This window comes from Pseudorasbora parva, chromosome 9 (assembly GCF_024679245.1).
Source record: "Pseudorasbora parva isolate DD20220531a chromosome 9, ASM2467924v1, whole genome shotgun sequence".
Taxonomy (NCBI): domain Eukaryota; kingdom Metazoa; phylum Chordata; class Actinopteri; order Cypriniformes; family Gobionidae; genus Pseudorasbora; species Pseudorasbora parva.
The window spans coordinates 48,141,518-48,148,446 of NC_090180.1; the positions used below are offsets into that span (position 1 = coordinate 48,141,518).

At 30.4% G+C, this 6,929-nt stretch overlaps 1 protein-coding gene across 3 annotated transcripts in view; it reads right to left on the minus strand.

Moving 5' to 3' along the window:
• The window catches only part of foxl2b (forkhead box L2b), a 47,112-nt gene extending 40,781 nt beyond the window's left edge, over positions 1-6,331 (minus strand). For 2 of the 3 annotated variants that reach the window (XM_067452892.1, XM_067452891.1), the window contains exons 1-3: positions 6,013-6,331; positions 4,791-4,860; positions 4,318-4,364 (exon numbers count right to left, since the gene is read on the minus strand). The gene's annotated coding sequence lies outside the window, so the exon portion shown is untranslated. Of the gene's footprint in view, positions 1-3,514; positions 4,244-4,317; positions 4,365-4,790; positions 4,861-6,012 lie in introns of those variants that run through there. The other variant, XR_010907661.1, reaches the window with a different exon arrangement.
• Between the last annotated feature and the right edge of the window lie 598 nt (positions 6,332-6,929).

A 6,929-nucleotide genomic window follows, 5' to 3' on the forward strand; every position in this document is an offset into this window, starting at 1 on the left:
TATATAATTTTGTTTAATTATATTATATTATATTATATTATATTATATTATATTATATTATATTATATTATATTATATTATATTATATTATGCTATTATATTAGGCTATATTATATTATATTATATTATATTATGCTATTATATTAGGCTATATTATATTCTATTATATTCTATTATATTCTATTCTATTATATTATATTATATTATATTATATTATATTATATTATATTATATTATATTATATTATATTATATTATATTATATTATGCTATTATATTAGGCTATATTATATTATATTATATTATATTATATTATATTATATTATATTATATTATATTATATTATATTAGGCTATATTATATTATATTAGGCTATATTATATTATATTATATTATATTATATTATATTATATTATATTATATTATATTATATTATATTATATTATATTATATTATATTATATTATATTAGGCTATATTATATTATATTATATTAGGATATATTATATTATATTAGTCTATATTATATTATATTATATTAGGATATATTATATTACATTAGGCTATATTATATTATATTAGGCTATATTATATTATATTATATTATATTATATTATATTATATTATATTATATTATATTATATTATATTAGGCTATATTAGGCTATATTATATTATATTATATTATATTATATTATATTATATTATATTATATTATATTAGGCTATATTATATTATATTATATTATATTACATTATATGATATTATACTATATTATATTATATTAGGATATATTATATTATATTAGTCTATATTATATTATATTATATTATATTATATTATATTATATTATATTATATTATATTACATTAGGCTATATTATATTATATTAGGCTATATTATATTATATTATATTATATTATATTATATTATATTATATTATATTATATTATATTATATTATATTATAATATATTATATTAGGCTATATTATATTAGGCTATATTATATTGTATTGTATTATATTATATTATACTATATTATATTATATTAGGCTATATTATATTAGGCTATATTATATTGTATTGTATTATATTATATTATACTATATTATATTAGGCTATATTATATTAGGCTATATTATATTGTATTGTATTGTATTATATTATACTATATTATATTATATTAGGCTATATTATATTGTATTGTATTATATTATACTATATTATATTATATTAGGCTATATTATATTGTATTGTATTATATTATATTATACTATATTATATTAGGCTATATTATATTGTATTGTATTATATTATATTATACTATATTATATTAGGCTATATTATATTAGGCTATATTATATTGTATTGTATTGTATTATATTATACTATATTATATTATATTAGGCTATATTATATTGTATTGTATTATATTATACTATATTATATTATATTAGGCTATATTATATTGTATTGTATTATATTATATTATACTATATTATATTAGGCTATATTATATTAGGCTAAATTATATTGTATTGTATTATATTATATTATACTATATTATATTATATTAGGCTATATTATATTGTATTGTATTATATTATATTATACTATATTATATTAGGCTATATTATATTAGGCTAAATTATATTGTATTGTATTATATTATATTATACTATATTATATTATATTATGCTATATGCACGTCTTGATTTATTGTCAAACACACAAAGATCTGAGCATTAAATCCGAACCTCTTCTCCACGGCTTTACGTTTACGAGGCGCGATAGAGAACGAGTTTATGGCGCAATATCAGATTAACTCTTGCTTTAAAAGGGTTTCATCTGAACCCATGTACCCTGTAAGACCTCCGTTCATCTTCACACACAGTTTAAGATATTTAATATTTAGTCCGAGAGCGTATGCAAGTGTATGCACACTATACTGTCCATGTCCAGAAAGGGAATAAAAACATCATCACAGTAGTCCATATGAGACATCAGTGGGTTAATTAGAGTCTCTTGAAGCATCCAAAATACATTTGGGTCCAAAAATAACAAAAACTACGACTTTATTCAGCATTGGCTTCTCTTCCGGGTTTGTGTTCAATCCTCAAATAAAGATTCAAACGGTTATGAATCAGCGAATCGATTCATGATTCAGATCGCCAATGTCTCGTGATTTCAGCAGTTTGACACGCGATCCGAATCATGAATCGATTCACTGACTCATAACCGTTTGAATCTTTGTTAATGAACAACAATACTGAGGTGCAACACAATTTATACTTTTTTTGACAGATGCATAGCCTACATGTATTGCAAATAACTACTTTTATATTGTGTAAATAGAATATATCACTATTTTCACTTAGTGCAAATAGCCGCTGACTATGGCCGTTGAAAGCAAATAAAAAGTAGGCGGTTCTTCTCTCAGAATTTTTTTTTACTGTAGTAATGTTAGATGCCATTTACATGAAATACAAGTATACCGCCGTTTACTAAAAGATTGATTGGGCCAGACAAATTTACAGAAATCACTGAGTTATTTACTGTGGCGTAAGAGAAGCATGGCATCAAGTTGACACACATTAATCAGAGGTTTGAATCCGCTCTACTCCCTTTTCCCATCACATATCAGATGGAAAAGGCGTTTATTTTCAATAAAAATTTAGAAAATATTAGCAAAGTGGAAATAAAGCGTCTAACATGTGTTTAATAATAAGTGTTTCTCTGTTAGGGGTAGGTATAAACAGACATGTGCTGAATTAGAGACAAGAAAAAGTGAGTGGGTCCAATAACATTGGTCGTAAAAAGTGTGTGGGTCTTGTCCCGCACACACACACACACACACACACACACACAACGGTTCCGAAGCCCATGCTGCTGCATATTTTATTTTGGGAAGGCCTATCAGGACTGCCAATGCATAGGGCCAAAGATCTTGTGCTACGCCCCTGTTTATGGCACAATATCAGAGATTACACTGTAAAAATGCTCTTCTTATTTAGTGTTTCCAGTCCAAACATCTAAAAATAATTAAATCAAGATGCATTTACTAGATAAGTAAAATGACAAAAGATATTTTTTCTTGTTTTCTTGGGAAAAAATAACCAAATAAAGTGAGTTTTGCTTGGGGTTACAAAAATAATCTTATTTTTGTTTGGGACGGAAACAAGAAACAAGATAATTTTTCTCTCCCCGTTGGCAGATAATTTTGCTTGTTTCAAGCAAAAACTCTCTTCATTTAGATTTTATTTTCAACAAAACAAGGAAAAATATCTCATGTCGTTTTACTTGTATAGTAAATGCATCTTGATTTAAGAATTGTTAGATATTTGTACTAGAAAAAAGACAAAATTACTAAGTAAGAAGAGCATTTTTTGCAGTGTAACCTGTGCTTCATCTGTACCTATGTACCCTTTGACCTCCGAGAGTTCAGTCCTGCCAGACTCAATGAAGGCCGATCGGAGGCTCGATGCTCGGCATCATCAGCATTACCTCAGCGGAGCGGGAGGATCAAAGCACGTGCTTTAAACCAGGAGAACGGCCAAAGAAAGTCAATTAGATTTAAAGAATTGGGACAGGGTCTCGGGTTGACCAACGGATTTTAATTTAGAAAACAAATTGGCAACCAGTTTATTATGCAACCCAACCCATCCACAGGAGTGAATCACGTTTCTCCGCATCTCAGGAGACGCATTTGCGGCTCTTGCTTTAGATTTATCAGCGAGCCAGTTCTGGTACAACCTGCTTCTTGTTTAGTCTTCAGCGAGTTTCTGAAGACTTGGCGTTCGCTCGCAATCGCACAAAGGGAAGAGCAGCACGAAGGTCAACTTAAAAGAGATACGCTTAGCACATCGAGATGGATGTTTGCACTGAAATAAATGCAGCTCTTGTTAACTTGTTAGCTGAAATCCTGAGGAAAAATGACCCCGGTTTGCACCGGATGGGCCCTTTCTCTGGGCGAACCCTCTGAAATTCATCAAATTGGATCAAGATGACATCAATAATGGACTCAAGCTGGAGCTCAGATGATCCGTGCATTGTTTTATTTTTTTCCCCTCAATGCACATTCCGATTACGGACGCCGTCATCAAAAGCCTCGTCACAGATGTCAACACATTGGCGTCCGCGGAGCTGTTTCCTCTTATTCCGGGGCTTTATCGCATTACGGAGCGATCCCGGCATGACTTTTAAACTCTTTAAGTGTAAATCGCTCAGCGTTGGACACAAGCGCACCTTCATAAAGCCACAAAATCATTTAATTAGCGCTGATTTGCAATGCATTTGAGCGCTGTGCTTTTCTGCAGTACCTGGGAATCCAACGGGGGTGACCTTTGACCTGCTCGTGTCAGATGAACTGCAAGACGAAAAAACAAAAAGACGAACGTTACAGATACTGCATTATGGAAAGAGATTAATGGAAAATCTGTGTGAAACTAAAAAAGCTTGTGGACAAAATATGCATTGCATTTTTATGGGCTGAAATTCAACATGGTCGAATATTTCAATTCAAAACATTTCACACACATTTTCATTATTAACAATTCAATAATTCATATTCACCTTTTAGATTTCACTTCCAAAATGTTTGAAAATGCCACCTATTATATATTCAACAGGCCATTTTCAGTCCATTTTTATTTTGCATTACACAAATTCATTGGTTCAAATTCGACAGAAAATTAATTTATTGACTCCCATAGCACGTAATTTTTTTATTTATACTAAATTAGGCCAAAAACTTATGTAACAGATAGCTGCTTAAATACTTTTATAATGTTACCTGGAAATCAAATGCATGAACTTTAACCTGCTCGTGCAAGATGAAGGCGAACATCACAGATTTCATATTCCTACCAAATCAAGGCCAAAAAACACAACATTTAAGGGAGAGATTATGACGTAACGTATGCTTTCATTAACCATAAAAAACCCTGGCATAATAAGGTAAAAATGAGAAAAATATCACAGATTTTGTGTAATACTTCCATCAAATCAAGCAAAATACAACAACAAAAAGCATAAAACCCATTGGCCACAGGATACACATTGCTCCATGGTTATTAAGCCGTGACCCAAAATATTTAGGAACTCAAATTTGTTTCTCAAAAATGGTTGACACACAAGTAACTTTTCTTGACATACACATACATTTTAAGAATATCACTGACATATCCTCCATACTAGTTATTCATAGAAATACAATATAAAGTTAGTAAGTTGGTACGAGCCACCATGTAGTCATCAAAAACAAAGTGAAAAGGTGGTATTTTGGGTTAAGGTTATGGAAAGTGCAGTTAGCGTGGTAAATACACAATAGCATCTACCATTAACTGTTAATAAAACATAAACTGCTCCTGATGAACACACACAAATACTTCCCGCTAGCGCACAATACACCAGTTATTGGTACTATTTGATAATTTCATGATTTAATAATTGACAACGTAACTACGACGCTTTATTATGGTAATTTCACTTGATTTTTGTACAGCACGCCCATCCGAATTTGATTTTCGCTCGCAATAAGTTAGTTAACTGACAGGAAAGTTCGTTTTGATGACATACATCACAGATTTCATGTAATATTTCTACCAAACCAAGGCCAAAATCACAACATTTAAACTAAATTATAGATTATAATGTAGGATTTCATTAACCACAAAAAACCATGTGACCTTGCTGTTGCTCTAATAAATAAAATGATAAACACATCACACATTTTAAGCCGTGACCCCAAATTTGTAGGAGCTGCAACCAAGCTAATTTATTGTATATTTGTTGTAAATCACCAACAAAAGGTAAACAATTTATATCCTACCCCCATTAATTCTACCTATTTATAATAATACAATATAATGTTAGTGGTATGAGCCACCATATATCAAAAATATAGAAAACAGCACAAAGTAAAAGCGGAAAGTACAGTATCTGGTAAATAAACACAATACAAACATGAACTGTTAATAAAACATATCTCCTGGTGAACAGAATGAACACCATACCTGCATACAAATCATTTCCAGCTAACACACGATGTTCCTTATTGGTATTTTGGTAACTTCATGATTCGTTGCATTGTAGTAATTTCTTTAAACACAGTGCGCGCCTCCGCGAATTTGATTTTCGCGCGCAATTGATGAGACCGCTCGGTAATGGCTGACAGGACAAGAAAGTTCACTTTTCTGAGGTGAGAAACTTGGTATTTCCTATTGATTTACGAAAGTAAAGTTAGAATAATGACACCGACATATAGCCTGATGACATATAATGGTCTGGCCGCGAATATAGACTCAGCACAACGCGTTTTTCTCAGGCACTGGACAGAAGTCAACGGCGTCTTTCAAAATAAAAGTCTCGAATCAGAAGTAAAGTAAAGTACATTTTATTTATAAAGCACGTTTAAATTAAGCGTACACTGACCAAAGTGTTGTACAACTCGATCATGAAATGAAATAAACGATGTATTTAAACGCTGAGGGCACAGACACTGATGCCATCTTGGACTCATTTCGAAAAACATTTAGAGTAGTTGCTGTTATTTCTTTGAGCACACACTCAAAACGGCCTTGCAACCCAATTTTGGTTAGAGAAACACTAGTTTAAAGCTTTTATATATTTGTGACGCATATGACCTTTGGTTTGCTCAAGCAAAATGAGCTGCAAAACAAAAACAAGCATTCAAACATTGTATATTCCTACTAAATTAATCCCAAACTGTGGCCTTCCTTATACCCATATGCCAGGAAAATATGTAAAAATGAGATGGGACTCTAATGGGCTTGTTATGAGCCACCATGCACGCGTCTTATCTATGATGCACGTTTAGCCATCATATCTGATTATGAGGACTATTGTGACCTCTTTGTCATGTTCCCGAGGTTACTAATCAAATTTCCGTCCGGTTCGCAGAACACAAAGG